Source organism: Portunus trituberculatus, chromosome 22 (assembly GCF_017591435.1).
Source record: "Portunus trituberculatus isolate SZX2019 chromosome 22, ASM1759143v1, whole genome shotgun sequence".
Taxonomy (NCBI): Eukaryota; Metazoa; Arthropoda; class Malacostraca; order Decapoda; family Portunidae; genus Portunus; species Portunus trituberculatus.
Genome location: NC_059276.1, coordinates 6052776 through 6075275, shown reverse-complemented (window position 1 = coordinate 6075275; position 22500 = coordinate 6052776). Strand labels below are relative to the sequence as shown.

At 41.0% G+C, this 22500-nt stretch overlaps 1 protein-coding gene and 1 long non-coding RNA gene across 2 annotated transcripts in view; one reads left to right on the top strand and one right to left on the bottom strand.

Annotated features, from left to right (window-relative positions):
- Window positions 1-252: 252 nt before the first annotated feature.
- Window positions 253-22500, top strand: part of LOC123507553 — a 103539-nt gene continuing 81291 nt past the window's right edge. Inside the window, exon 1 of the mRNA XM_045260479.1 lies at window positions 253-712. The gene's annotated coding sequence lies outside the window, so the exon portion shown is untranslated. The remainder of the gene's footprint in view (window positions 713-22500) is intronic.
- Window positions 18116-19679, bottom strand: LOC123507554. Its single transcript, XR_006675682.1, has 2 exons — window positions 19587-19679; window positions 18116-19476 (listed from the first exon to the last, which is right to left on the bottom strand). It is a non-coding gene; the product is annotated as an uncharacterized LOC123507554 (long non-coding RNA).

Genomic DNA, 22500 nt, shown 5'->3' with positions numbered 1-22500 from the left:
ATGGCCGTCACTTGAGGCTGGAAAGAATTGGGTCAGTGCTCACAAGAATCCAGGTTTGCTTGTGTTTTGATGTTGTTCCCAGCCTGCTGTGGGTATGGTGGCCATCAGTGGGCATGTGGCGAGGGCACGTCACTCAGAGGGGCAGGGGGGGCTGCGTCACGTCCGTCGTCCCGTCACACCAGGCTGACGAGGACTTGGGGGGTAGACGAGTCATATTGAGCTGGGTGTCGGCGGCCGAGGCTTCAGTGTTGGCCCAGCCGGCGGTGTCAGCAGTCGCGCCTCGCTCGCCGCCCGACACGCGCTGCAACTCGCAACTTGCCTCAGAGTCTTGCGTCTGCCTCGCCCACCACGCCTGGCCGGGGCGTGTGCTGTGCGGCGCCTCGCTTCGCTGTTACTGCACCTTCTACTGCTGCCGAGGCTATAACGGCATGGCATTGCCACAGGGGAGCAGCGAGACAGCGCTCCCCTGATGTTAAGCCACAGATACTATTAATCGAGTTCTTGAGTTTCCCGGTGGACGCACGCACGGACTCACGCAGGGGCCCCTCGGGGTGTTGCCGCGGCTCGATGGGTGTTGACTCTCAGTAGCGAGTGATTTTGTTGCTTCTGGTGGTGAGAGGCGACCGCGGCCAGCCTCTGCAGGACACCCAAGATACCTGCCTCCACGTCCTCCCTCACCGCGGCGCCTCGCCCTCCGCCAAGTCGCAGAAAGGTAAGTTGATCCTTTGGGCGCGGCGCCTTCACAGTACTCTGTCTTGTACGAGGATATGGTGATGGTGATGGTGGTGATGCTGATGATGACGACAGTGAAGACTGCCTATCTCACTGGCAAACTGTGCGCCTTTCACCAAGTCAGTTTGGGAAGGCTGGTGCTGCCTGTGTGAAGCGACTCCCTCAGCCCCAGCGCCCCTCGTCGCCGCCAGCCCGGGAACAGGACACATGCACACTTCACAGGACGTGCAGACCGGCGGGGAGTGCAATGGAATACTAATGTGCGCATCAACATATCCCAGCGGGGCTTCACTTTTCACCAATGTCCGAGTGTCGCCTGAATGCCTAACAACTTGGGAGTAAGAGAGGAGTAAGTGAGCGTGTTATGGTGGCAATAGAGGGGCGGCTGTGGCGAGGCAGGCAGGGAGGGAGGGAGGCAGGGAGGGAGACACATACGTACAAACAAGCCATCGCAGTGACCACGGCAGATCACCACGCTCAATACTGTACCGGGGAGAAGAAAAAGACACACCACATACACTACCACACCTTCATGAATACCAACACAAAAAGCCAGCACCGCCACTAACGCCACTAAAAATTAGGGAAGGGAAGAACGGAAGGCGACAGATTTCATTACTATTCATGAAAACTTTCCTTTACCAAATAGGGGTGGAGAGGGGAAATTTCCAGCCGATAAAAACAGGAGAAAAAATGGTAGTGGCTGGGAGGCTGATGAAGGCTGGGGGAGGCTGAGAGAGGCTGGAACATGGAGAGACGGGGAAGGAAGACAGGAAAGCAGGCAGACAGGAAGGCAGGCAGGCAAGCAAGCAGGGAGGAGAGCAGGCGAGCAAGCAGAGCCACAAGTCACGACGCTAATCCGTGAGGTTACTTCAGAGCGATAAATTTGGAGCAAAATCTCGGAAATGAATTTGGGCTTCGGTCTCTGTTAAAGCGAGTATCAATTGTGCCTGAAAAGATAAAGGAGGGAAGAGAAAAGAGAGAGAAGGAAGAAAGGTAGATAGAGATGGAAGACAGGTAGATAGAAAGAGAGAAACAGACGAAGAGAAGAAAAAGGCGAAAAAATCAGACAGAAGAAGGAAGAAAGGTAGATAGAGATAGAAGACAGGTAGATAGAGGAAAAACAGACGGAGAGAAGAAAAATGTGAAAGAAGTAAAGGTAAAAACAATTAGAAGAGAAGAGGAAGGAAATAAGATCAGGTAAGAGGAAAAAAGAGAAGGAAAGAGAGAAGGTAGACAGAAAAAGAAAAGGAGAGAGAGAGATGTAGGAAAGGTAGACAAAGAGAAACAAGAAGACACGAGAAGAGAGACACGGAAAAATGATCTATAAAAACATGAGCAGTTAATTTGAAGGGAGAGAAATAAAGGAGGGAAGAAGAAACAAGAAGGAAAGTAAGAAGAGTCAATAGGAAAGAAAGAAAGAAGGGAAGGAAAGACATGGAAGAAAATAAGTTAGGTCAATTCGGAGGGAGAAAAAGGAGAGAGGGAAGACAAGGAGGGAGGGGAGATGACTGATTGGAGAGAGAAGGGAGAGAAGGGAGGGGAGTAAGAGGAAGGATTAATTTGAAAAGAAGAAAAAGGGGATAAGAAAAGGAGGTAAGGAGGGAGAGTGAGTGAGAGAAGGGAGAGAAGGAAGGAAAGACGTAATACTGATGATAACGGAAAGAGAAAGAGACATGAGAGAAAGAGGACACGGAAGATAACGAGAAGAAATTACGGAGAGGGAAAAAGAGCAATGACGATAAGACGAAAGGAAAAGAATATGAGATAGAAACTGGAAATAAAATAATAAGCGATAAGAAGATAAGAGAGAGAGAGAGAGAGAGAGAGAGAGAGAGAGAGAGAGAGAGAGAGAGAGAGAGAGAGAGAGAGAGAGAGAGAGAGAGAGAGAGAGAGAGAGAGAGAGAGAGAGAGAGAGAGAGAGAGAGAGAGAGAGAGAGAGAGAGAGAGAGAGAGGAAGAAAGACATGATAAAAGGCAAACTTGCATGAAACTTATGATGTTTCTTCACTTACACACACACACACACACACACACACACACTAACACACACACACACACTAACACACACACACACACGCAAGGCTCATTAACCACTACAAACACGCCTGGATCAACGTAAGCTGACGAATCACCTTGTCCAATTACCTGTGTGTGCTTCCGCAGGTGTGACTCGGCCCGTTAAACCCTCTACTGATAACGTGTTCATTTCATTTACTTTCCGAGCACCATTGAGTTTAAAATCGTGATTCTGGTGTGGTTTATTTTTCCATGAATAAATCGAAGGGAAAGCACAGACATGAATAGGAATAAAGGTGAGTGGATGGTAAGGAAATACAAGCTGATGGATGGTTTGTACTGTATCAGCTTGTCTTTCTTACCCACTCTCTCTATCCGTCTAAACACAATAAAGGAGTTGGTTTAATTTTTCTTCTTTTTTTTTTTTGCTGTTTATTTATCTTCGTTTGTCTTTAAAATGTGAACACAGTGAAGGACATTCCAACTCCTTTGTCAAGCTTCCTAAAACACATTATCGTCTTTACTATTCGTGCAAAATCAAATATTCTTTCTATTTATATTCTTGTCTATTTTTACTTGTATTAAAATGTCAACCCAATAAGAAAAACTTCACTATTTATTTGTTTGTCTCACTTTCCAAACACATCATTTCTTCTTTTCAATTTCCCTACATTTAATTCATTTCCCATTTTTAACGTGATAATCAAGAAAAAATAAGCTTCTTTCTTTATCTAACTTCCTGAACACATCATTGCTACTTGTATTTAATAATTTTCTTTCTCTCCGGCAAAGGATTATCATTCCAATATTACTTACGCTCTTCTCTTTAAAGATAGAAGCAAATACAGTCATTCAGACGCACGTTAATGGACTCTGGCATTACCTTCAACCAAATAACTCTTGCATGACTTTTTTTTTATAATCTCGTGTCAGTGGATTATTATGCGCAATACTATATATGTTGTCTGCTTTGGTTCTTGTTGTTCTGGCATTTCGTAAACTACTCGTCTTGCTTTTCGCCAATTCACTAATATCTTGCTATCTCCCACTTCCTTAACTTCTTCAATACCAGGACGCATTTTTCAATTTTAGATTTGTGTACGATTATACCATTTCATTGGCATTAGGAGGGATCTTAGGGGGTCAGAAGTTAAATGGCCAGAATCTTTATTATTTCTATCTCACACGTAAATTCTGAGGCTGTATAAAATCACCAAATAATAAGCAGAATGAAACGCGTCATGATACACAAGAGGTTAATACAGTGTTCTTCTCCGATGTTCTGTTGCGTGGTTGTGTGAGGCTCTGGTATCTCATAAAGAAGTGGGGTCTCAAACAAGCAATTCAAATAACTTATCATCTTTCTCTTTCCAATTAGTTGTAAAGTGCAATACTGTATTCTGTTACAAAGTGTTGCGTGTGATTCCGGTATCCTTTCAACTGCTCAACTCGTAAACAACTTATCTTGCAATTTTCCTCCGTTTCCTCAATTTGCAAGGATGAACAATAATATGTTTTGTTGCGTGGTGTTGTGTGTGATTCCTGCTTCTGGAAAACATCTGAGGTCAAGTTTTCCACTGAACATAAACGTCTTATCTCAATTTTCTCTCAGTATTCCAATAGGTTATAGAACACAATATCGTGTTCCGTGCTAAGACACGTGCCTTGTAGCTTTGGAGTCTGGGTCACGACTATTTTGAAGTATATATTCCTAGAAACTCAATCCAATCGTCAATTCAAAGATTTACTCGATAACTTATTCCTGCATTCTCCCTCGCTCTCTATATTAAGTTTCAATGTATTCTCTTTTAAAAAATGCACCACTTCCAGGATCTGATGTACCTCTACATCGTCTTCAAACGTAGGACTGTTTGATGTATCGCTTAGAATTTCTCTTACTCGCTCAAGACTTCAAAACGTTCTTCTCGTAAACATGAAACGGTGGCGTAGTAGATAAGGTGGTAAGCGTGGGATCGGGCAGATGTCCACGTGTAGGTTCGAATCCCACCACATTCCACTTCGAAGCTATGCCATTTGTCGAGGGGTTTCGAGTTACCTACATGTCACCATGATACCCAGGTTCTTGGTAACACCAAAGATGCGCTTGGGTGGCGATATGGGCCCTAATATGGGTACCACTATGAATAAAAATGCCTGCGCCTAATGGGTGGAAGCTGAACAGCGCTTCCCATACACACTCAAGTATGCTTACAGGCGCTAAAGGCCATAACATAAAAAGAACTATATGATGCACCACTAAATGAATTGCAACCCCAAGCGTATTCTTTCCCTTAGAAAATGTAACTGTTGTAATTCGCGTATTTTTCAAACGTAGATGACTTGTTGATAATTCGTAAATAATTCAGTCGTGTATCTTTTTTCACACCCTTAATGGATTACAGACTACTACTCTAAAAGCAATGTATTTTTCCGGCATCTACTTCATCAATGTCTTTTAAACGTTGTAACTCGTAGATAACTTGTAAATTGCTCACGTTTATCTTCTCCCACTCCCTCACAGACTGCTAAATATTTTCCTATAATAAACAATCTATTTTACCGGCATCTGTTTCAGTAATGTCTTTCTAAAGGCTGAAAACTCGTAGATGATCTGTAAATACCTCACGTTTGTCTTTCCTCACTTCCTCACAGACTACTAACTGTTCTCTTTCTAATAAACAATGTACTCTTTCGGTCATCTGTTTCAGCAATGTCTTTCTAAAAGCTGAAAACTATAGATAACCTGTAAATTCCTCTCGTTTATCTTTTCTCTCCCTCACGAACTGTTAAATGTTCTTTCTAATAAACAATGTACTCTTTCGGTCATCTGTTTCAGCAATGTCTTTCTAAACGCAGAAAACCCGTAGAAAACTTGTAAATTTCTCACTTATATCTTTCCTCTCTCCCTCACTGACTCCTAAATGTTCTTCCTATGACAAACAGTGTATTCTTCCGGCTTGTTTCACTAGTGTCTTGTTTCCAGAGCGATTAACTCGTAAATCCGGTACTCAGGGATTTGTGTGGTCCGGGCCTCGCCACAACCTAAGCCTGATATAATGTCCCGCGCTGGAATTGTCAGGACGTGATTTTCATATAAAAAGCCTCTTAAACCGATTCCAATCCCAAGCCTTCGATTTCAAGGATTTTTTTCTTTTTCCCATCTCAGAAATATGTTGGGCATGGATGTTTACGAGTACTGGTGGCGTGAGAGACTGTGGGAGACTGTGGATGACTGTGAGAGACTGTGAGAGACTGTGGGAGGTGTTACTGATGCTCTGTCCTGTTAATATTGTTACATGTGGTACCGTTACTTTTTCTTCTCTTCTTTTCTCCCTTATTATTTGCTTGCTGCTTTCATTTCTGTTGTATACTACTACTACTACTACTACTACTACTACTATAACAGTGCTGCTATAAATACATCTCGTGTTCCTCCTCTTCCATCCACACACACACACACACACACACACACACACACACACACACACACACACGTACACGTACATAGCACACACACTCGAACCATCATCCACACTGCTACTTCAGAACCCTACACACACACACACACACACACACACACACACACACACACACACACACACCAATACTAAGGATACAAGATAATTCCCTGGGCGCCGGGTTGCCGAGTGCAGGGCGGGCTGTGGTGAGTGTTGACACGGTCCTCGCCTTCCCAGACCGTGAATGGGTGAGAGCGAGGTGAACAGACCGCCTCCTGACACTCGCCCTTATTCTGAAACGCTCTGCTCTCTCGCCTCAACTGACTTTAAAGGCTACAGAGATGACTAGCCGGATTCTCAAGAGTGTTTTTGTAGTTTACAAGGTAGAAATGTTAATTTGTCACTAGAATCGTAAAAATACTCTTAAAAACACGGCTTACTTCACAACAGTTATTTATAAAGACCACAGAGATGATTAGCCGGGTTTTCAAAAGTATTTTTTGTAGTTTTAATGAAGAAATGTTAATATGTCACTAGAAACATTAAAAACATGAGTTACTTCACAACGTTTATTACAAAGACCACGGTGGTAATTTACTTGGTTTTCAAGACTCTTTGTAGTTAATCGAATGAAAACCATGTTAATTTGTCACTAGAACATAGAAACATCTTTAAAAACACGTGTCATCTCAACTAAAGCCTTTTCAAAGTAGTGGATTAGCGGCGCAGTGTTTCAGAATATAGCTCGAGCGGATGAAGGCTGGACGAGGATGAGAGGTCGACTCGTGTTGGGTTTCCTGACGAAGGGATGAGCCGGAAGGGAGATAATGAGGTGATACGTAAGGGGGTGTATTGTGTACGTGTATTATGGGTATATTGTTATGGAGGGCCATTAATAAAGGGAGGAAACAGATGCAGTGTGAGTTAACGGTATAATGAAGAGGTAAAGATAATTCTAACTGTTTCTATAGGTTTATGCAGGAAGTGTATAATTTCAAGTGAGTATTATCGGTGGTCGTAAAATTGAGTCTTGTAATAGAGTGAATAAGGAGATTGTATGGTGAATTAGAAAGAGATGTAGTGAAGTTAAAGAGTACTGACTAAGTGTTTCAAGAGGTTCAGGTGTGTAGTGAAGTGAGTAGATGAAAAAGAAACCAGTATGAGGGTTAGTGTGTTGGAGTGAAAGGTGTAGTGTAAGTGAGGGGGAACAGAGCTTCACTTGTTTCAGAAATAGTATATTTTGAGTACGTATGTGTTGTTAAAGTGAAGCGTGTAACATGATAAACGAGTAACCAATGTGAGAATGTAATGAAGGAATACTGACACTTTAAATCTGATGGAAGTGTACTGTTGAATGATCTGAGGGATGAATGATAAAACCATGAGAGAATGAAAGGTAATTAAATTGTGAATAAATGCTGACAAACTAAAGAAACTAAACTAACAATATATTTTTATCTTACACTTAAAAAAACAAACAACCATCACGATAACCCAAACAATAACCTCTCTGTAGACTTTGGAAACACTCGTAAACAAAAGAGTAAAGCATTTTAGAATACGAGCAAAGGAAAAATAGTACAAGAATAAACAGCACCCAAGAGAAGCCCAACAATCATCTCTGTGACCTTTGGAAACTGTAAACAAAGACACAGTTTAGGGATACGAGTCTAGGAAACACAGAATAAGGGAAGATGAAGAGGCAGGAAATAAATAAACTTAACTATGAGAGAGAGAGAGAGAGAGAGAGAGAGAGAGAGAGAGAGAGAGAGAGAGAGAGAGAGAGAGAGAGAGAGAGAGAGAGAGAGAGAGAGAGAGAGAGAGAGAGAGAGAGAGAGAGAGAGAGAGAGAGAGAGAGAGAGAGAGAGAGAGAGAGAGAGAGAGAGAGAGAGAGAGAGAGAGAGAGAGTGAGAGTGAGAGTGAGAGTAAGAAGGAAACCAGTGTACCAAAACTAAATGATGTAATTTTTTTGGGGGTTAAGACACTAGAAACAAAAAACTGAGAACTAAGATAGAGAAAAGAAAGAGAGAGAGAAAGAAGGAGGTATGAGCATAAAAACCAGTGTACCAAGACTGAATAAAGAAAATATATTAGCCAAGAGACATTAGAAAAAGCAGAACGCACAGATAAAGAGAAAGAAGTAGTGTAAGAGTATATACAGAAATCAAGGAAATATTTTAGGCAAGAGACAACAAGCGAGAGAGAGAAATCGAAGGTGAGGAAGACATAAATAACGATACAGAAGACACAAGGGGAATCTGTAATGGAATCTGCTGCAATTCTAGTGAGGTGTGTGTATAACAAAGGTAATTCAATGTGGGTAACGTATAGCAGGAGCCGTTTCGCTGCTTACGAATCGAGGGAAGGAGCGAGACTAGTGTAAAGTCTTCACTCAGAGAAGGGACGAAAAAAGTACTGAGGAGGAGGGACAAGAAAACAAATGCAAGGAATGTAGAGTAATTACGTTAAATATAATTAGATGGCGAAGTAAAAGGAAGAGGGGAGAAGGAGAGAGAGCGAGAGCGAGAGCGAGAGAGAGAGAGCGAGCACTTAATGACAGTTGACAAACGACACACAAAAGGGTAAAGTAATAATTATGAATGAAAGAGAAAAATACGTGACAACCAAGAGTTAGCAAAATGGAGAACAAAGAAATGGATGATTAACACACTGAAAGGAGAGAGAAAGAAAGAAAGAAAGAAAAAGAAACACAGAAAAACGAAACAAAAAAACGAGACAGGAGGAAAATGAAAGGAGGTTAATGATGAAATTGAAATGAACAAGAAAAACTGAAAAATAGAATTACTGAAAACGAATATGTTGAAAGGGAAGAGTAATAGCGGAAATAAACTCTCAGAAAACGGAAGGTAGAGCATAATAGGGGTAAGTATTAATAAAGAAAATGAGGAGGAGCAACAGGAGGAGGAGGAGGAGGAGGAGGAGGAGATGCGCGCTCACCGTCATGTAAACAGCGAAACAAAGGAACTTCTCCACAACTCGGTGACGTTGCGCCTAAAACAAAGGACGCGAGACACACCTGCCGCTGAAAAATGGCAAATGATGCACCTGTATGACGTTATGATTTAATAAGCTTGAGGTGACGTGCAGGTGAGGCGTGGGAAAATATGATGCGTGTGTTTATGCATGAAGTTTTAATCACTCACACAGACAGACACACACACACACATTTTTTTCTCATTTTTCGTTGGTAAAAAGAATGTTATGTCCTCTTTGCAATAAGATTGAGTATTTTTAGTGAAGAAAAGCTCATGAAATTAAAAAAAAAAATCCAGGAACAAGAGTGAAAGGATATATTATAAATTCTCTTTTTTTCATTTTTTCGTATACTTTTTTCAGTCTTTCGTCATTATTAATTTTTACTGAGGGTTTTTGTTTGTTCTCGATATATTTTTTTCCTTTTGCATTTATTCTATTTGTGTTTCTTGAATTATGAAATGTTTAATGTACAGTTTTGTTTACTTTGTCTTGCAAAGGAAAAATATTGATTGTCACACACACTCACACACACACACACACACACACACACACACACGTAAAAAAAAACCTCCCACCATTTCAACACAAACGAAAAGAAAGAAAGGGAGAGAAAGAAACAATAGAAAGAGAAAAGAGAGAAAACAAGAAAGACTCACCAAACCCAGTCATCTCTCAAACCTTTACCTCAAAATTCACCTGGCTGCCAAAACCCAATACCTGTCCTTCACCTGAGCGCCTGTGATCGTTCCTCATGCATTCACCTTCAATTTGCGCGCGTCAGGTGTGGGAAGAGTCTCGCATCTCACCTCCATACCTGACACATTCCTTCAATTTGTCTGCCACGTGAAGAAAAAGAACTCTGTCTCGTCTTCATACCTGATGCACACCTCTAATTTGGCGTCTGGTGTTTTTTTATTTATTTATACCATGTGGGCTTTTCACGGGAATTCATGGGCTAAAGGGGATATTTTTTGTGGTACCTCCTCTCTCAAAGCCCACCCGCTAGGAAACCATTGCCCCGAGTGAGGAAGCCCAACCTACACTCAGACAGGATTCGAACCCCAAAGCACGCATGGTTCCACTCTGAAGAGCTACTATGAATCTGTATATCTGTTATTTTACGTTGTCAAATGTGGTGTGAAAAAATTAACCCATCAGTACTAAGACACATTTCTACCTTGAGTTTTGGGTGTGATTAGACGATCTTATTTACATTATCAAGGGTCTATGAAGGTTAGAAGTTTAATGGCAAGAGTCTTCACTATTTCAATCCACCACATAAATTTTCAAAGTTGTATAAAATCATCGAATAGTAAGGAGAATGAATATAAAAACGCGTCCTGGTACTGAAAGGGTTAAGCACTTTTATACATTCATAGCATCTCTAGTTCACGTTGTCAGGTGTGAAATTAGTTGAAAATTAACACTTTCATATATTTATAACACCTGTAGTTTAACGTTGTCAGGTGTGAAGTGTGAGAAAATGAAATACTTTTATATATTCACAGCACCTGTAGTTCAAGTTGTCAGGGGTGAAAAGAGTTAAAATTTTGTACTTTCACACATTTATAACTGTAGTTTTACGTTGTCAGGTGCGAAGTGAAAAAAATTAAGCACTTTTACACCACAGCACCTGTAGTTTACGTTGTCAGGTGTGAAATGAGTTAAAAATAGCACTTTCACACATTAATGACACCTGTAGTTTGCGAGTCAGGTGTGAGATTGATAAGACTACATACCTGATATATTTGACACCTTTAATTTCCAGGAGTCAGGTGTGCAAGATGAGTCCCAGAACCACACACTTGCACATCTGACCTTCAAATATCGTGTCAGATATCCCAGGTGAATCAGAAACACACACCTGACACACGAGCGATAAAATACATGCATTCAGTAACCAAATGAATCATGCTATTTTAAACTTACCACACACCTGCTACACACCTTTAATCAACGGGTCAGGTGTCAAAGGTCTTTCAAACACACCTGAAGCTACGCCTTAATTACCATTGTATCAGAAAGGTGACGAAGCTTTACCCTTTCACCCTCGACCACACGCGTCCCACACCTTGACATTCCAACACACACACACACACACACACACACACACACACACACACACACACACACACACACACACACACACACACACACACACACACACATAAACCCTTCTGGCAACACTGTACAGGACTATTTTATTGCTCCCTAATGATATAGCTAACATTATTTTCACTCGTCATTTTTATTGGTAAACTATACTTCTCACTGCAATTAAGAAGCCAGCAAGAATAATGTAATATTGTGTAGTATTTCAAATCTTTCATTAATCTTTATAAACGCTGGAACTTTCTCCCTGCTTTGTTATTTCTCACCCTTATATCGTCCATCTCCCTACTGCACGAGTTAACCAGTATATTTTCTTGCCCTTCTCCGGAATCTATGGTTAAAAAGTGATAAATGTTTAAATAGTAGTGGTAAAACAATGTAGAGCTGATAAAGACAGGTAAAGGCACTCACACATGCACACGCACACACACGTGCAAACACAAACGGATATTTTAACGACCACGATAACACATAGATGAAATTAATGAGACAATATTGACACACACACACACACACACACACACACACACACACACACATAGTGAGGATGTCCTTTGTGTACACTAATTAACAAAGTGAGCAGTGAAATAGTGTTATAATGAAAGCAATGATAACTTCAGAGTGGGAGAAAAGTATATTTGGATTGTAAAGCAGAGTACGATGATGTTTTGAGTGTGAGATTATTACACACACGCTCCCACACTCACACTCACACTCACACTCACACTCACACTCACACACACACACACACACACACACACACACACGTAAAAAAAACCCCCACAAACTGCAAAACAAAACCGAACATTTTACCCTACCACAATTGCTTCCACGCACAAATTTAGTGTGAAGGGCAACACACACACACACACACACACACACACACACACACACACACACACACACACACACACACACACACACACACACACACACACACACACACACACACACACACACTACACACACACACACACACACACACACACACCTACACTACACACACACACACACACACACACACACACACACCTACACACACACACACACACACACACACACACTACACACACACACACACACACACACACACACACACACACCTACACACACACACACACACCTACACACAGGAAGAAGGAAATAAAACCATAAAACCATAAAACAACATAACATCACTACAAAGCGGAAGAATAAAACAGACAACGAAAAAAAAAAAAATAATCAACTAAATTTACAAACGAGAAAGAAAAAAAAAGAAAATAAAGACAAGTAGTTTAGTTCTCATGTTTTTTCTCGTCTCTCTTACTACACGTACCTTTTACACACCTCTAATTAATGCAGGTAACTTTACTAATTAATCTAGTGTTTATTTTTGCACCTGGCGGGAGCGCGAAGTTAGCGGCGTGAAGGAAAGGCTTTGATTTGTATACACTCGATGGGTAAGTCTGATGCGTTTCTATTATTCATTCCCTATTGTTGAAAGTCTTATGAGGAAGTGTTTTATTCATCTCATTCATGCTTCGTTTAGTTTATATTTCCTAAGGGACACGCTCGAGGAATAGGAGGAGGAGGAGGAGGAGGAAGAGGAGGAGGAGGTGTAGAGGAAGGCTTTAGCAGTCATGTTCTTTATATATCTTAAAATTACCGTTTCGTTTCTCAAAATCCTGAAAGTTCTATTTAAAATTACGTAATGTTTTGTTTTGTAACTTGAAATCCCCTTTACTGTTGATGAGAGAGAGAGAGAGAGAGAGAGAGAGAGAGAGAGAGAGAGAGAGAGAGAGAGAGAGAGAGAGAGAGAGAGAGAGAGAGAGAGAGAGAGAGCACAAATAAAGACAAAGGATTAACTTCTCTCTCTTTTGTACACTGGAAATGAGGAAATGAGGGAAGCCTGTGTGAACTGTAAGCTTCTTTGACACCTAACTTTCCCCTCACCCCCTCCTGGCCTTCACTCACCCCACCCCCCTCCCCTATCATCCCCTCACCTGCCCCTGTCCCCTCACTTACCCCTCATCACTTAAAGTAGCTTCTCTATCCCTCCAGCTGTACCTCTCTCTCTTCCCCTTCCCTCACTTCAGCTGTTTCCTCTCCCCTTACCTGACATACATAATACCTTATCTAACCTCTTCCCCTTAATTTAACCTATGTACCTCAGCAACTCGCTTCTTCTCATAACTCAAACTTACGTATATATTCATTCTAACTTACCCATAGACAATTTTACATAAACCTACTTAACAGCAACCACTAAAATATCCATCTCACCATTTTCCTTATATTTTCTACACAATCCCACAAAACTAAGTCATTATTTCATTCTAATTCAAGAAAGATGGTTTTTCCTTAATTTACACACACACACGAGCTTACCAAGACCTACATAACATCAAATAAAGCCACTAAGATATTTCACCATCTAACAATTTACCTCATTCTTTCGACACAGACACTTAGAACCGCATCATACTTAAAACCGCGTCATTATTTCATTCTAATTCATGAACGACTGTTTCCTTCATCTGACCATACACGAGTTTATTATAAGACCTACATAACACCAATCACTCAAATATTTAACCATCTCTTCCTCACAAATCCTTAAAACTACGTCATTATTTCATTCTAATTCACGAACGACTGTTTTTCATTTAACACATATGCGAGTTTATTAAGATATACAAACATCAAATAAAACCACTAAAATATCCAACCATCTCATCATTTCTTATCTTTTTCACACAATCCCTCAAAACCACCATTATTTCATTCTAAATCAAGAACGACAATGTTTCCTTCACTTAACCATGTACGAGTTTACCAAGACTTTCAGAATTACTCAAATATCTCAACATTCCATCATTCCCCTTCTCTTTCCACAAACCCTCAAAACTACGTCATTATTTCATTATAATTCAAGAAAGAGTTTCCTTCATTTAAACATACATGGGTTTACTAAGATTTAAAAACAACTCAAATATCTCAACATTCCACCATTCCTCTTATATCTTGCCCACAAACCCTCAAAACTACGTCATTATTTCACTCTAATTCAAGAAAGACTGTTTTCTTCATTTAAACATACATGAATTAACTAAGATTTACAAAACTATTCAAATATCTCAACATTCCACCATTCATTCCCTTATCTCTTTCCCACAAACCCTCAAAACTCCATTCATTCATTCTAAGTGAAGAAAAACAGCATTTCCTTCATTTAACACAAGTTTACGAAGACACAAAACTGACATATCTGACCACTATTTCTTTGCCTTCTGCTGGAGTCCTTTGCTACTCAACTAAAAGCCTGCCTACCCTGCAGACCTCCTTGAGTGTATCAGCAGCAGGGACTTGCAACACGAGGCGAGGCTGAATGAGCGGTGTCGTGAGTGGCGGCGCGGCGAGGTGGGGCCAGTCATTCGATACTCGTTTGAAATATATATTCTCCGATGAATTCATGAGTGCAAATTGGAAAGGCAAATACGTATTACATTTATTTGCATGTTATTATCGCTTTTTTTAGCTGCCTGATTTTTTTCTTTTCATTACGAGCACTTTTTATTTTATCTATTTATTTTTTAGTCCAGAGAGAGAGAGAGAGAGAGAGAGAGAGAGAGAGAGAGAGAGAGAGAGAGAGAGAGAGAGAGGTACAGGCAAGGAATCAGGTTTGGTACAGTCAATACCTGCAAAAAGATAAATTCATACATTCCTTTCTCTTTTCTTGTTTTCTTATAAAGCTAATGGTAAAAGAATCATTAGAAATACAAGACCAATGAGAAGAGAATTCAAAATAATTACTCTAAGAACTGTCAAATTATCGCAAAAATTGTATGTATTGTCTATTTTCTTTATTTTCTATTCTTCCTAGTTTCTATAAAGGCCTGATGGATTTATGTAATTTCCATTATTTCTTACTGGGCAAGTTAGGTTACATTAGGTTTGGAAAAGGTTAAAACAGGTTAGGTTAAAATTAAGTTAGGTTATAGTTTGGTTCAGTTTACCCCAATGAACATGTAGACAGGTAAGCGTACACTATGCAACAATTTCTTTACCTGACCAACATTTCCACCTTAATATTCACGCCATGAAAAGAATTGACGGATATAAAAATATTCCCCCCCCACACTAATGCATTAACACTTTTTATACTTCCTTGCTTCGACGTTTAAAAATGATAATTCTCTTTATTTTCTTTTTTCATGGATATTTTTTCACTCCCCCACGCGGTTTATGCAGAGTTAATGCCGCACTCCGCCTCTCATTACATCCCCGACCATGTCCAATCCTGCCACCCTTAACTTCTTCCACATTACATTTCACACTACACAAGTTTTAAGGTAAATATTTCCTCTTAAAATCTCCTATACACAAGACTCTTCCCTCTTAGGTTAGGTTATGTTAGGTTAGGTTGAATTGCGTGAGGTTAGATTAGCCTAGACGGAAGATTATATTAAGCTACATTACATCCAGTTAATTAGATACGGTCAGGGAAAATTAAGTCAGGTTCTGGTAGGTTAAGTTACGGTAAGTTAAGATCAAGGGTTCTCAACATTTTTATCGTTCAGAATCCCCTGAGTTAAAAGACCATCTACCTGAGCGTTAGTAATCTGACACCGAATAGAATGTTAACCTAATGACTAACACTCAATATGCAATGATACTGCAAAGTATACTATTAGATCAGCCATCTCAGTAACCATGAAAATCTTCTGAACCCCTGAGAAGTTCGCGAACTTCACGTTGAAGACCCCTGTGATAAGGAATGAAGGGTGTAGACTGTAAAGTTAGATAATGATATAAGAATTACAATAGTGCAAAAATAAGTAGGTAGGTATAGATAGATAGATAGATAAAGTAAGAAAAAAAAGCTAAAATATAAGTAGATAAACAAGATGGATTTTAGTTTTTTTTTTATGACAAATTAAACTATACAATCTTGGAACCTTAACCACCATTTCTACTCCCCTACACACACACACACACACACACACACACACACACACACACACACACACCTCACCCCATGTCCGATGAAAAGGAAGTCTCTCTCTCTCTCTCTCACACACCCACACACAAACACACACCACGTCCGATGAAAAGGAAGTCTCTCTCACACACACACACACACACACACACACACACACGTCCGATTAAAAGTCACACACACACACACACACACACGTCCGATTAAAAGTCACACACACACACACACACACACCCAATAAAAAAAACACAACCATGCCCAATAAAAACCACACACACACAACCATGCCCAATAAAAACCACACACACACAACCATGCCCAATAAAAACCACACACACACATACACACACACACACAACCATGCCCAATAAAAACCACACACACACACACACAACCATTCCCACCATTCCCAATAAAACACACACACACACACACACACACCATGCCCAATAGAAAAGAACACACATGCATACATACATACATATATACACACACACACACACACACACACACACACACACACACACACACACACACACACACACACACAACCATGCCCAATAAAACACACACACACAACCATTCCCAATAAAAACACACACACACACACACACACACACGGTAAAACAAAATCATGTTTCGTAATAGACGGAGAATCAGAAAGGGAAGGGAAGGCAAGGCAAGGCAACTCGGAGGCTCTCGCCACCGTGACGTCACGTCTTGGCCCGGAGGGGTTGGCAAGCTGATGACGTCACGGCCCTGGTCTGGGCCGGCCCGCTTATATACGTTACACAAATAATTTTGAAAATGACCCCTCGAAAAAACGCCGCCAAACCCAAATATTTTACATAATCTGACTTGGCACAAATTTTAACTAACAACAGTAATATAAAGAGATTCCATACTCCAGTAATATTAAAGATTTTTCAGAAGAACTATAAATAAAATGTCGGAACCATGACCCCCCTTCAAAAAATTGAAAGGTCCGTTCATTCTCACTTTCTAGGAATGAAAAGCACTTTAAAAACTATGAACAGTCTCTTTTAACACTTAAGAGCGAGTTAAAGCTAGAAATAAATTATTGACAGGGGTACCAACAAAAGTGTTATTGGAACATTATCAGCTTTAGAAAACAATTTTACTCTCCACCAATTCCACTAACCAGGAAGGCGAAACACTTAAAAACACATCAACTATTTTTCGAAAACAATAACAACTTGATACTGGCTCAACCAAAAAACTTTCCAGGACGGTCCAGAAAATTTGGCGCCAAAACACACCCTTATTTAACACAAAAAGAACGCCAACAACAACATGCTGCGCCCCACACTCTCACGGAAAACACTTCAAATGCAACGAAATACTTGTATAAAACCTCAAATCTTACTAGTGAGCCCAAATAAATGATCTAGGAATTAAATAACATAATCCTGGATTCTGGGTCGGGGCAAGCATATCCAAGATGGCGGTGGGGCTGTGAGGATTCGACCCCCCACCCTTATACATCACTTAAACCTTCACCAAACTTAAACTTGTCCATGGCAGATATATCTCAATAGCTGATATGAAAGCTTTTTAACGTGGCTGCATGTTGTAGCAAGATAGGTCTGTAATAGAGAGAGATAAGGCAGGAATGGCTGATTAATACGAGATCCAAGATGGCGGCGGGGTCTGTTGTTGGGTGGACAGCCCCCCTCTGGATAACAAAAAAGTATTACCAAACTTAAACCTGGCCATGGCGGCTGTGTCTCAACGCTGAGTATGATAGCTTAGTGACGCGGCTGCATGTTGAGGCAAGACAAGCCTATAATAGTGAGAAATAAGGCAGATAATGGGTGATGATAGAGAAGGGGGCTGGCGGGGGGGTCTTGTTTACATTTGCCAGGGTTGGTGTTGGCGGATTTCACTGTCCTAGTGGGGTTGATATAGTGTCAGTGGTGGTGTTGTGGTGAGGGCAGAGTAACACAGGACGATTCAGGACCGTCAAATACCGAGTCACTCACTAATAATTAGGTTAAGTAAGGTTAAACGAGTCACGTCAATTTACTTCGGCGTGTGCGTGCGTTACCTTGTCTTTCGTTGCACAGATGATAATGCAGTGTATGGATTGATGATGTATGTAGGTGTGCGTGTGTGAGTAAATATGTAGGTATGTATACATGTATGATGTATGTAGGTGTGCGTGTGTGAGTAAATATGTAGGTATGTATACATGTATGATGTATGTAGGTGTGCGTGTGCGAGTGAGTAAATGTAGGTATGTATACATGTATCTTTCAATAACATTTCCGAATATTCACGGAACCACACACCCACCACCACTGCCACCTCCACACTGAGCTCTCCACCTGTCACTAGCGAGGGTTCACGCCAATCCACCGGTCACGTGATGCCGCCTCGCTCTCATCGGCTGGAGATCAAAGACTGTTTTGATTGGTGAAAAAGAGCGAGCAAGTTACACATGCCATGAAAATATATATACACACACACACACACACACACACACACACACACACACACTCACTAAAGGGCGAACTAGGGGTGAGCCCAGCGGAATGGTCTAACAGTGGCATGAGTCCCCGCTCCTCATGAATGAAAAGTGCTTTGAGTGTCACCACCCACCAAGGACAACCAAATACAACACATACACAGCACCATACATACACCAGAACGCAACAAACACAACACACACGCACACACAAGATTACATGCACACAACAAGATAGCACACATGCACACAAGATAGCGGACGCGGGCCAGCCACGCAGTATCCACGCCAGCCACTCTGGACGACGCCACTCCAGTGGATACCCAGGTCACGTAGTACTTATGCTGGACACCACACTGCGCCGGTCACTGTGCACGATGTCCAGTACAGACGAGAGTGGAGACAAGGGGGTTAGGAAACAGCTCCTAGCGAACTGGCTGCGTACATAACACCCACAGCTCTTATTGTCACCCCGGCAAGCTATAACGCGCCGACAAGCTGCGCAGGTGCCCGCTCGTTGCCTTCTCACTCCGAGTCCTGGTCAGCTGGCGTCTTGTGACAGGCAAGACAGCCGGCGCCTTCTCGTGAATTCGTCGCAACGTGCTGGAGTGAGCCCTCTCTCTCTTGGTGCGACATACACCACACAGCCAGACGCGAGTCACAGTCACACACACACAGACCGTTTCCCCACTGGAAACGGTACCACAATACCCAATTAACACATCAGTAAATCCCAAGTGATATAATAACCCAAAACAAGAACCCACGAACAGTAAATAAAAACGACCGAGAACACTTACAATATAAGAAAGCGGGAAAGTAACGTGCTCGCTGGCGAAAGGAAGAACTGACGGGAAGCCACTACCGGATACCCATGTCGCCTCCTAATGAAAACGCCCGGTACTCGGCAGGCGAGGCTTCGTTCACGAAACTATCCGCGGTAATTATAAGTCAACTGGTGACTTCACGGTCTTGGAAGAGCGACCATCCCTGACACACACACACACACACACACAATACAGTAAAATGAGTTTGGTTAATGTTATAGCGTCGCAAAATCGTGGTCATATAGCGCTGATACAACATTTTCAAACATAAAGAAGATATATACATACATATATTCGTGAAAACACTATGATAAGGCAAGGGTTGTCAACGCTTTTCTCGTTACGAACCCTCTGAGTTAAAAGACCATTTATCCGAACCCCCAATAGTCTGACATCGAATAAAATGTTAATCTAGTGACTGACACTATTACCAACTCAGCATACAGTTGTACTGCAAAGGATATTATTAGATCAGCCATTTAAGTACCCATGGAATGTTAATGTAGTGACTGACACTAACTCAATATACAATGATACTACAAAGGATATTATCACATCAGCTATCGAAGTACCTCTGGTTGTTTTGTGAACCCCAGGAGGTTTGCGAATCCCAGGTTGAGATCATGAAAAGTTGTGTTAAGTTAGGTTAGAACAAGTGAGAGTAGATTAGGTTAGGTTTGATTACATTAAGTCAGGGAAGGTTAAGTAAAATTCTGTTATATGTTAGGTTAGGTCAGGTTAAGTTAGTTTACATTTAGGTTTAGGTTAGATTTAAACGTGAAAAGCTTTGTCTTATCACACCTTTACACACCTGACTTCACCTGACTATCATTAAATTACCGCTATCCTTTCACCTGACATGCTTCATCTTCCTCCTCCTTCTCTTTCGTCCCCTTTAACTTATAAAACACCAGGTCCTCTTCCTCTTCCTCTCATTCCACTCTTTAACCCACAATCAACGCATCTTCCTCCTCCTCTTCCTCCGTTTTTACACCTACAAACACAACAACCTTCTCTCTTCCTCCTCGTCCTCGTCCTCCTCGTCCTCCTCCTCTTCCTCCTCGTCTGCTTCTCGTTCAACTCTTTAACCTACAAAAGCCTCCTCCTCTTCCTCTTCCTCCTCCTTTTCTTCTTCCTTTTTTTAACCTGCAAACACCACCATCACCACCACCTCCTCTTCCTTCTCCTTCTCATCCTCCTTTGCAAAACCTCGTAAAGCACACACACACACACACACACACACACACACACACACACACACACGCACGCACAGGTAAAGATATCAACACCTGTAATTAATTTTAGCCCCCACAAACTGCCACGTCAAGTCTTAAATCACGTGACCAATTTACCTGGACATTACCGCCTCCCTGATAACACTGGCGACGGGCCATTACGAGGGTGGTTACTTCCAGGGCTCGTTAGCATCGTTAGCGCCGCCCACGTCTTGAATTGCGCCTTTAATCATGAGGTGACGGGGCGCAAAGTCAATGGCACCTCGGCTCTTCTTCGTCTTTTTCGTCCTTTTCTTTTTCTTTTTCTATTCGTCTTTCTTCTAGTTTCTCCTTCTTTTTTTCTTTTTTTATTTATCTTCTTCTCTCGTAGTTCTCTTCTTTTTTCTTCTACCTCTCTCTTTTTTCTTATTTTCTTGGTCTTCTTTACTTTTTCTCCTTTTCTATTTATTTTCTTCTTTTCTCTTGCATTTCTCCTTTCTTCTGCTTCCTCTTTCTCTTTTTCCTAATTCGTTTACTCTTTTTTAAAATTTTTCCTTTCTTTTCTATTTTTCTCCTTTTCTCTTGCTTTTTTCTTTCCGTCTCCCTTTTTCTTCTTTCCTTATTTTCTTCATCTTCCTTCTTATTTTTCCCAAGTTTCCTTGTTTTCCTCGTCCTTTTCTTTTTTTTTCTTATTCTATTCGTCTTCGTTTCTATTCTTCTTCCTCTTTCTTTTCTATTTCTATTTCTCTTCTCCTTTTCTCTTGCTTCTCATCTTTTCTTCTTTTCTTTTTCTTTTTTATTTTCTCCTCGTCTTTCTTATTTTTCCTTCTTTCTCTCTCTCTTTCTACTTATTTCATCCTTTTTCTTTATTTTTCTCTTCTTCTCTTGCTCTACTTCTTTCATCATGTTCTCTTTCCTTTCTCTATTTTTCATTTATACATTATTCACATTCAATCTTGGTCATTTTACAGGTTAACCCCTTCAGTACTGGGACGTATTTTTACCACGATTTTTGAGTATGATTAGACGATTTAATTTACACTAGTTTGGTTCTATGGAGGTCAAAAGGTTAATGTTCCAGAATCTTCACAATTTTAATCCCACACGAGACTCTGAAGCTGTTTAAAATCGACTCATAGTACCTTGAATACATATAAAAAAACATGTCATGGTACTGAAGGGGTTAAAGGCATGCGTGCTTTGGGGTCCTAGAGGTCTCCAAGCGCACGGGTTCGAATCCTGTCCACGGTCCGAGTGTAGGTTGGGCTTCCTCACTCGGGGCAACGGTTTCCTAGCGGGTGGGCTTTAAGATAGGAGGTACTCTAAAAAATATCCCCTTTAGCCCATAAATTCCCGTGTAAAGCCCACATGGTATATAAAAAATAAAAAAAAGGCGTATTATGAGTACCTTCTACCTTTAAACCTGATGAAAATAGTCTTAATTACAAATAGTCTAGATTACAAATTAAATCAAAACAGAACTACAATTAGATGATGAAGTTTTAGGAGTTCTATGTTGTCGCTGGCTCGAGTTTTCTTCTTCTTTTTCTCATATTTTCATCGCATTTCTCCTCTTGCATTTTTCTCTTTCTCTTTTTACTTCCTTCGCCTTTTTTTCTTGTTTCCTTTTTTCTCAGGGTTTTCTTCCTCCTCCTCTTCTAATTGTGGTTCTA